Genomic DNA, 10,326 nt, shown 5'->3' with positions numbered 1-10,326 from the left:
GGCGGGCAGGCAGTACCTGTGTAATTACACACAGGCTCATCCCTTTCCCGTCCAACTCTGATGATGCAAGAGTTAACTGAACTTTTAGTGTTTCTTGTCTGTAAATGGTCAGTTTTGGAACTGTCTTCCTCAGTCTGTATTTCCTGCTGTCCATGACCTCTAATCTGATGTAGTGTGTCTAAGCATCTCGATATCAACGAACTTTCATTTTCACTCTCATCGTTCAGTTTTCATGAGATATAACAGTTTAGCAGGCTTCCTGTATTTCACTATTTCTGTTTCCATCAAAAAGAAACTCTTCCTTTTCATTTCTCTTCTCATGGGAGAAAGCTTGATAACCGCTTACGTTGTAAACATTTGCACCCAGCCAGCTGGCGAGCGTCACGGCGGCCGTGGTTTGAGTTCACAGAATTTTTGCTCGCCAGTTTTTACACTGTCAGGCTCCTTTGACTCATTCTTGACTGAATATAATCGTTTGACGTTAGCTGGAATAGAATATTTGAGTTATCCCGACTATAAGGGGATAAACATGTTTTTTAAAGTCCCTCACCCCATTATACTAAACTCAGGTATGGCCTCTAATACTGAAGGGATTTGTGAATACTGCTTCCTCTTAACACCACGTGAAAAAGTTTCCCCCAAGTTGACTAAACGCGTCTGAAATTTAAAAAATGAAATAACAACGTCATATGAATGAGTGATATCGAAAGGACCATCACAGTAGCTGAGGGATGAGGTCACTGGAATTTTGCTCATCGCTTCAAAACTGTCACTGTGATAGAAGAAGACTCCGGGTTCCTTATTTATAAACTTTCTTGAGTTTAATCTCTGTGTAAGATTGCTTCTTTATATTTATCTCCATCCATCCAGCTAACGTGCACTTCGCAAATAACGTAGAGTGACTGTTACAGAGAATCATAAACAAACAAACAATAAATAAATATCGATTGACTACAGCAGTAAGTTACTGTGGAGGCGTGTTTATCTATAAATGTGTTAAGCTCCTTCGTAAATATGAAGCTTGTCTTTTCCGTTCAGTATAAAATCTTTGGAAAGTGTGTCGCCTTGAAAATTGAAAAATTCTTGCTGGAGAAGCTATTAGGGAGGGATCGGTCTTAAGAGGTGGATTTTTAATATCCTTACGTCGCGGGCCCAATTCCTTTTTAATGAAGGGTTGGCGCCAGTACCTCCTGTTTACTCTTTACAAGGCGCAGGGAAGAATAAAAAAAAGCCAATCCTATATTACCCCCTTCGAGATGGATGACCCCGAGGCTATGCTGTAGTGATCTAGTACTATACATTTAAGGGAATATGACTTGCCAATTTTCCTTCGACGGATTTCGTGATTTAAAAAAAAAAAAAAAAAAAAAAAAAACTCTTGGGTATCGAACTTATGCACGGCCATCACACCAACTGGGTCTTTTTAACTCCTTCACCGCCAGCCGTAAAACAGAGGGTTGCTAGTGAGTGGGAAGGAACCCGCAGGTATATTCTTAACTGCATCAGGTGGCGTATTTTATACGGGTTTATCCTTGTTGCTTCCAGCCGATTACATAAGTCTTTGGGGAGATTTTTTTGAAGGGAAAAGGTTAATAAAAATCATTTAATGCTGGTAAAACCAAATATACACAGTTTACTAATAGACATATATTGCCAGTTTCTTACATTACCATCAATGCTGCCAATATTCCTGTCTCCAAAAGTATTGAAATTCTCGGTGTTTCACCTAACAGTGACCTCAGCTGGACCTCTCATGTCAGATCACTTACTAAAACCGCCTCAAAGAAACTTGGATTATTGTACAGAGTTGGCAACTTCTTCACTGGCGAGCAGTTGGCTGTGGTTTATAAGAGTCATGTGCGGTCTCAGGTAGAATATTGCTTACCCTTATGGAGTAGATGTGGGGAGGTTGTGCTAAAGCGACTAGACAAAATTCAGAATGAAGTTCTTAGAATTATTAATAACCCTACTGCTACAAATAAACTACCTCACCGACATGTAAGAAGGAATGTTGCCCGCCTTTGTATTAGTTTATAAATATTTTATGGTAAATGCTTAGACGAACTTGCATCCATTGTGCCACCTCTCCGTGCCTTCCCCGGCGCTACACGGGCATCTGGTAGCGCACATGACTGGAATGTCACACTGCCATACTGCAGATCTTCCGCCAATCAGAAATCTTTTATTCCCCGAACAACATCTCTTTAAAACTAGCTTCACCAGAGTTGATTCCCTCTAAATTTCAACCTACAGCTGTCCATGTCCAACTGTTACAGATTTTTTTATGAATGGAGGGCACCGTTAATCTGGTGTATGGATTATTTTTTTATCACTTGTTTTTCCTTCCTCTGTTCTGTTTTTTGAAAAAATAAAAATAAAACCTCCTTGTTCGAGCATTCTGTCCTTAGATGAGTAAAAGCAATAATCAGGAGAGTGCAGTCATCTAGAGGAAAAGCTGCATCGAATATTCGCCAGTGCTGATCACTGGTTTCATTTACAATTAACCGCTGAAGAAGGCCGCTTTGATATTTGATGTAATTGTGGATGAAATTCAGTGCAGCTAAGAAAGTATACCTCATACCAATTAATCTGGCCAGGCATGTATGGCAACATTGTTCCTGCCGAGATTCTGATTGGCTGGAGGTGTTTATTCGATTTTGTTGTTGCTTAAACCGATACTCTCTTAATTATCAGATGTGACACTGAGTTTGTCGACAGTACAATTGTCAAAAGCAATAAGAAATCCGTTATTTACTTAACAACAATGAAATTTTCGTAGGAAGATAGAAATATGAGTCAACAAAGTATTATAACAGTCCAAGTCAAGGTCAGCATTCGAATAATTCCTTTAAATCTCTGACACTCCGTAATATAACAGAAAATTAAGGAAACCTGCTTAATCTAAGCATTGGTGTAACACACATTTAAATTATAAGATCAGTCCGTACTGTGATAATAGAGGAGATATAAAGAAATAGTTTTCCTTTTGCTTACTTTGATTTTCGCAACTTTTTCAAACCTCCCTCCCTGCAGAACTCGTCTTTTCATTAGAATTTTTAATTATTCGGAGTTGTGGCACGATTTAAGGGTGCGGACTGATCTTATAATTTAATTGTGTGTTATACCAATGCTTAGATTAAGCAGGTTTCCTTAATTTTCTGTTATATTACGGAGTGTCAGAGATTTAAAGGAATTATTCGAATGCTGACCTTGACTTGGACTGTTATAATACTTTGTTGACTCATATTTCTATCTTCCTACGAAAAATTCATTGTTGTTAAGTATATAACGGATTTCTTATTGCTTTTGACAATTGTACTGTCGACAAACTCAGTGTCACATCTGATAATTAAGAGAGTATCGGTTTAAGCAACAACGAAATCGAATAAACACCTCCAGTGAATCAGAATCTCGGCAGGAACAATGTTGCCATACATGCCTGGCCAGATTAATTGGTATGAGGTATAGTACCGTACCGAATATCACTGAAATCTAATATTTATAATAAAATTGGTGACATTATCCTGGGGCCTCAGAGCTGTGCATCTCCCTTTACGTTGTGTGAATAAAATGGATGATAAAGGGTGGGCTGCAGTACTTTAATGCATAACGTTGGCAAGGCTGTGGTGGCAAGGAAAGGGAGGGTTTCTAATATACCATAGCAGTAGGCATGTGTGTGTGTGTGTGTGTGTGTGTGTGTGTGTGTGTGTGTGTGTGTGTGTGTGTGTGTATTTTGGGCAGCCGAAACTACACATTCAAATCGTACCAAAATTGGCACAAAAAACGCATAAAATTCGCTGATGTGAAAAAACTTGGTCCCATCACGATTGAAAAACTTTTACTATATTTAATGAGCGATCACATTTTGACCAAAAAACGCTGCTCTCGAAGCCCGGCAAAGGATCTCCTTAGAATTTTTTGCCCAGAGGTAGAACTAAAATAAACTGGATTCCATGCCCGAAGCTGCAAATAACACGAACAATTGGTTAGGTGCAAAAAATCCAAGTGACAACGTTACACTAGAACAGCACATAAACGCGAGAGCCCTCCGCAGGAGCAAGTGCGAGGGGCCTGAAGGGCCTACAGGCACTTGTGTATTACTATAGAATTAAAATTGAGAGGCCGAAGTTGCAGGCAAGACTCCATTATTTTATTGGTCGTTTATACATTGTCCAACAGCATCAGGAAAAAATACAGGGGAGAAAAGGGAGATGTACTTTCTTCCTGTTGATTTGAAGAGGGCCTTTGACAGAATCCCTAGGGAAGTGGTGAAATGGACAATGAGAATACTTGGGATCGAGGAGTGGCTTGTTAGAGTTGTTATGGCCACATATATGGATGCTCACACCCATGTGTGAGTGAATGGAGATTTGAGTGATGAGTTTTCCGTGAATGGTGGCGTGTTTCAGGGGTCAGCCTGGAGCCCATTATTGTTTGTCATGATGCTTGAAGCTCTCTCATGCGGCTTGAGAAATGGACTCCCATTGGAGATGTTGTATGCTGATGACTTGGTGTGGATTAAAGAGAACGAAATGGAAGCAGAGGAAAGGTTAAGGAAGAGGAGAGAAGGAATGGGGTACACAAGGGTTTGAGGGAAACAGCGGATAAAACAGAAGTGATGATATCGAGGGCTGGTTATAGTACTGTCAAAGCAGAGAGAGAGTGACCATGTGCAGCTTGCCTCAAGGATGTTGGAATTAACTCCATCTCGCACAATATATGTAATAAGTGGGTGCATCAGAGATATCGTGGTCTTATAGGTGGGGTGCGAAATAAAGCTGATTTTCTGTGTGCAGTGTGTTGGGGACAGCATGTAGAGAGTCAGAGGTTTAAAAGGACTGATCTTGCTGGTGAGTCTCTTGAGTGTGTGGAGGAGTTTTATTATTTGGGGGACATGTTATGTGCTGGAGGTGGGGCTGGAGCTAGCTCTGTGGAGGAAGTTCAGGGGACTTGCCTCTCCTGATACTGAGAGGGCTCTCCCTCCATGCTAAGGGATCTTTGTATGCGGCATGTTTTAGGAATGTAATGCTGTATGGTAGTGAGATCTGAGTAGTGAAGGAAGAGGATATTCGTAGGCTCAAACGCACAGAAATGTCAATGATTAGCTGAATGTGTAGTGCATCGTTGAATGTGAGGTCTGGGGGACCTAGGATTGAGACTGGAGAGTTGAGAGGAAGTATGGAACTCGAATGTATTACTGTTGTGATGTAGAAGGGTAGATTGAAATATATTGATCATGTTCAGAGGATGGAAGATGGCAAGTGTTTGTGGAAGGTGAGAGATGTGAACGTCGATGGTAGGATTGCGAGAGGCAGACCAAAGAAAGACCTGGGACGAAGTCACGGGGATAAGGGACTGAATAGGGAGGGTGTCTGAGATCGAGCAGCGTGAGGGAGCAGCCATTAGGTGACCAAGGCCTATGCTTGCAAGCATATTGGAACGTTTAGAAACGATACGATAGATACTGTAGGCAGTACAGTAAATGTGGATACCCATCCCACTTTTTTTTTTTTTTAACATCGCTGCCTCCACTTTGTCATTTCAACCCATCTCCCTCTCGCTTTGTCTTGGTCTCCTTTCCCCTCACCTTGTAATATTGCCGTTGCACCCTGTCTTCTCTCTTTTGTCTGTATTCACTCTTCTCTCGCCTTGTTTTGGTGTCCCTCTCCCGTTACATTGTTTTTGTCTCTCCCTATATTCCTTTTATTCTTGTAACTCCTCGGAATTCTTTGGTGTGAAATAATACTTGGAACAGGTGTGATAGAAAAAATGAGGATAGGAGAGAAGAAGTAGGCTTAAATTAATCTTTATCTACTGCGTGAGGCAAACATTTAAATTTTGCTGATTCCAAGTCTTTCTCTAGAATGCGACATAGACCAGTCAAATGTACATCTAAGTCCCCAATTGCTCTGCTGGGTGACAGGGACGGTGGAGAAGCAGACTAGAGGAATGGCGAGTAGAGGGAAGGGAGTGAAGAAGAAAGCAGATATGGGAACTTTAAATGGAAAAAAGAAAACACATTTAAGGAAAACGCAGTGAAGAGACGGAATAGGAGAACAGAAGAACATTAACAGAGGAATAGAGGGTAAGACGAGGGCAGAGGCAATGTTATTCATAAGGTGTCTCTACAAATATCTGTGATAACAAGGGTTCCATAGTACTTAAGCATTATCGTGATTATATTTTCTTATACCTCATACCAATTAATCTGGCCAGGCATGTATGGCAACATTGTTCCTGCCGAGATTCTGATTCGCTGGAGGTGTTTATTCGATTTCGTTGTTGCTTAAACCGATACTCTCTTAATTATCAGATGTGACACTGAGTTTGTCGACAGTACAATTGTCAAAAGCAATAAGAAATCCGTTATATACTTAACAACAATGAATTTTTCGTAGGAAGATAGAAATATGAGTCAACAAAGTATTATAACAGTCCAAGTCAAGGTCAGCATTCGAATAATTCCTTTAAATCTCTGACACTCCGTAATATAACAGAAAATTAAGGAAACCTGCTTAATCTAAGCATTGGTATAACACACAATTAAATTATAAGATCAGTCCGCACCCTTAAATCGTGCCACAACTCCAAATAATTAAAAATTCTAATGAAAAGACGAGTTCTGTAGGGAGGGAGGTTTGAAAAAGTTGCGAAAATCAAAGTAAGCAAAAGGAAAACTATTTCTTTATATTTCCTCTATTATCACAGTACGGACTGATCTTATAATTTAAATGTGTGTTACACCAACGCTTAGATTAAGCAGGTTTCCTTAATTTTCTGTTATATTACGGAGTGTCAGAGATTTAAAGGAATTATTCGAATGCTGACCTTGACTTGGACTGTTATAATACTTTGTTGACTCATATTTCTATCTTCCTACGAAAATTTCATTGTTGTTAAGTAAATAACGGATTTCTTATTGCTTTTGACAATTGTACTGTCGACAAACTCAGTGTCACATCTGATAATTAAGAGAGTATCGGTTTAAGCAACAACGAAATCGAATAAACACCTCCAGCGAATCAGAATCTCGGCAGGAACAATGTTGCCATACATGCCTGGCCAGATTAATTGGTATGAGGTATAGTGTTCACATTATTCGCTCTTGTTTGGTTGGGTGGCGATAAAAATATAAAAATATGTTTTATACACAAATTAAGCTCAAGAAATTTTATATATACGTTTTCTGAAATGTGAACCAATTCAGTTCGGTTATGCAAATTTTATTATAATTTTGTTTTAAAAAGTATGTTATCGGATGAAAGGTTAAGAGAAAAGGTGAAGGAAAAGGAGGAAAAAGGGAATGGAAGGATGAACGGGAAGTCAGCTAAATGAAGTCTTCATATATCTGGACGAGTAAAATCTTGAAAGGACGAAACAAAGGGACAAAATGAGCAAAATGAAACAGCATCAAAAACAGAAACAAAGTAATAATAATAATAATAATCATCATCATCATCATCATTATCATCATCATCATCATCATCATCATCATCATTATTATCATCATCATCATCATCATCATCATCATATCATCATCATCATCATCATCATCATCATCATCATCAACATCATAAAGATATAATAACAGTTGGAAAATGAGAAGAGGAAGACCGAGGGACCAGGCAAGAGGAAGTGGCCGCTTAACGTGAGGAAGGACGGCTTTAGGAGGGAAAGACAGAGAGTTTTTATAAAAGAAGCCCTGAAGCATTCTTGGTGTGGCCATCCTGTATGAGGGTCTGTTGGCTAACCCCTTCACTAAGGAGGAGTATTATTTTCATTGCATTCTTGACACCGGCAGATGGTTTTATTTAGCAAAGAAGGCTTTTCAAACTAAAGGGTTAAACACTGGAATTACTGACCCCATTATACATGAGGTCCCCTGTAATTATCTGCTGTAATTATCTGCTGTAAATCAGAACGAATAAAATATAATATATCATCTGATTCACGGATTTATGGAGGCTCCCATGTACCTCTTTTTAACTAGTTTATTTCTTTACCTGCTATATCAGTATTTTTGTATCGCTGATTCAGTCATTGTTGATATTACAAGAATATAATTAAAATGCAAGAGGATAATTAGATGTAACAGGTAAAATTCATCGCGAAGGAACAGGACCTAAGCAAGTGAAAATGGAGTCCAAGGAGTCTGGTAGCAGAAGAATGACAAACTTACGTAGCTAACTGGTAGACGGAAACCTCAGGTGGGTGGCCAGAAAGGCAGATGGTGTCTGAATCAAGGCATCGATATAAAATGTACCAAGTAAAAAAGACAGATACCATACAGCTGCTGAAGAGATCTGTTACAGTATTTTTTCTCCGAGACCATTAAAGAATAAAATGGGATGAGAATATTTGCTTACATCTGTGAAATGGGTGAGACAAGGCTGAGAGGTGTACACACATACACACACACACACACACACACACACACACACAGAAAGAAAAAGACACAGGGTGAAAGAATAATGTGATCGAGAAAATAGATACCGACTAGGCAAAGAATGTGTGAACACACACACCACACACACACACACACACACACACACACACACACACACAGAAAGAAAAAGACACAAGGTGAAAGAATAATGTGATCGAGAAAATAGATACCGACTAGGCAAAGAATGTGTGAACACACACACACCACACACACACACACACACACACACACACACACACACACACACACACACCATCAGCAGCAGCAGCCACTGCAAGTCCACTGCTGAACAAAGGTCTTCCCCAACCTTCTCCATGAATTCCTTGACTGAGTCAGTCTCTGCCAGATTTTGCCTGCAAACTTGTTTATCACATCTCTCCACCTCCTGTCTGGCCTTTTTCTTTTACACTTGCAATCTCTTAAGTCCAGTCTCTCTCTCTCTCTCTCTTTTTTTTTTTTCTCTCTCTCTCTCTCTCACACACACACACACACACACACACACACACACACACACACACACACATATATATATATATATATATATATATATATATATATATATATATATATATACATAATTTGTATCATGTACGCCTCCCAGACAAATTCAAATATCCTATCCGTTATATATTTTGTATCACTATTCGTTTAAAGGTATAAAATAAATATATAATAATGTAATGGGCTAGGTGGCATATAGTTAGCATAATATAACTTTCCGTTTGATATATTTAGGACTCAACACATTTTCAGAATTAGCTTGCCAAAAATTCCGGTCTTGTGATATGGTAACACTAATGCTGTCTGACTACTACTGAGGGAGAAGTGTATATGGCCCCTAACCCTCACTCTCTCCTTACCCTAAACCATCCTATTATTACCTCCACCAGCGAAGCTGAAGGAGGTTATGTATGCACCGTTTGTCTGTTTGTTTGTCCATACGATATTTCCAAAAGTTATCAGTGAATTTCAATGAAATTTTGTGGAAGGGTGTACCATGGGACAAGAAAGAATTGAATTAATTTTGGGGAGAATAAGGATCCAGATCCTTGTCCTATGTATCCCGCACAATATCTCCAAAAGTTGTCAATGAATTTCCGTAAAATTTTGTGGAAGAGTGGGCCATGGGACAAGGAACAGTTGATTAAGTTTGGGGGCGGATCCGGATCCTATGTATTGCACACAATATTTCCACGGATCTGGATCCGGATTCTTTTTAATGACAATGACATTGGCGGAGGGAGGTATGTGCTGACTGAGTACTAGTTGATCGATATGTGGTTTAGTCGTGCTTTTCAGAGGATTTATCAAATACTGTACAATGGACGCTGTTCTAGTTTATTTATGTATATAATCTACATTCGCCAACGGCCATACCACGTTGAGTACACCGCTTCCCGTCCGATTAGCGAAGTTAAGCAACGTTGGGTCTGGTTAGTACTTGGATGGGTGACCGCCGGGGAACACCAGATGCTGTTGGCATCCCTACGTGTCAAGTGGGGTTGGTAGAGGATTAGTGCCCCTCCCTGTAAAACAATTAACTCTGAGCCCTTGGCCACCCCGTTTGGGATACATGGCGTCTGGCAATGAATGAATGAATGAATCTACATTCTCCAACATACATATTTACATGCCAATACGAGTAAGTTAGTCTACTTGCTTTTATGCTAACCTATCTCCAACCTACCCACTAGTCTACCTCACTGCCTCTTAATCTTCCTATCTACATACCAGACTATTTGTTTCTCTGCCTACAATTCTACTTAACCATCTAATCTACTTATCTGCTTGCAAGTCTCCCTACCTACGGTATGTTTACTGATTTACTTCTCTACAAGTCAGCCCTTCTACTAGTCTACAACCAAGTCCTTCCACCACTC

The 10,326-nt window shown here is 39.7% G+C and overlaps 1 non-coding gene across 1 annotated transcript; it reads left to right on the top strand.

Annotated features, from left to right (window-relative positions):
• Positions 1-9,809: 9,809 nt before the first annotated feature.
• On the top strand, positions 9,810-9,928 carry LOC145414309 (5S ribosomal RNA). Its single transcript, XR_013899847.1, has one exon. It is a non-coding gene; the product is annotated as a 5S ribosomal RNA (ribosomal RNA).
• Positions 9,929-10,326: the final 398 nt, after the last annotated feature.

The sequence above is a fragment of the Coenobita brevimanus genome, chromosome 98 (assembly GCF_032717465.1).
Source record: "Coenobita brevimanus isolate Jiangsu-jjx chromosome 98, ASM3271746v2, whole genome shotgun sequence".
NCBI classification, from domain to species: domain Eukaryota; kingdom Metazoa; phylum Arthropoda; class Malacostraca; order Decapoda; family Coenobitidae; genus Coenobita; species Coenobita brevimanus.
Note: the sequence above shows the minus strand (reverse complement) of the source record. Positions and strands in the feature narration are given on the sequence as shown.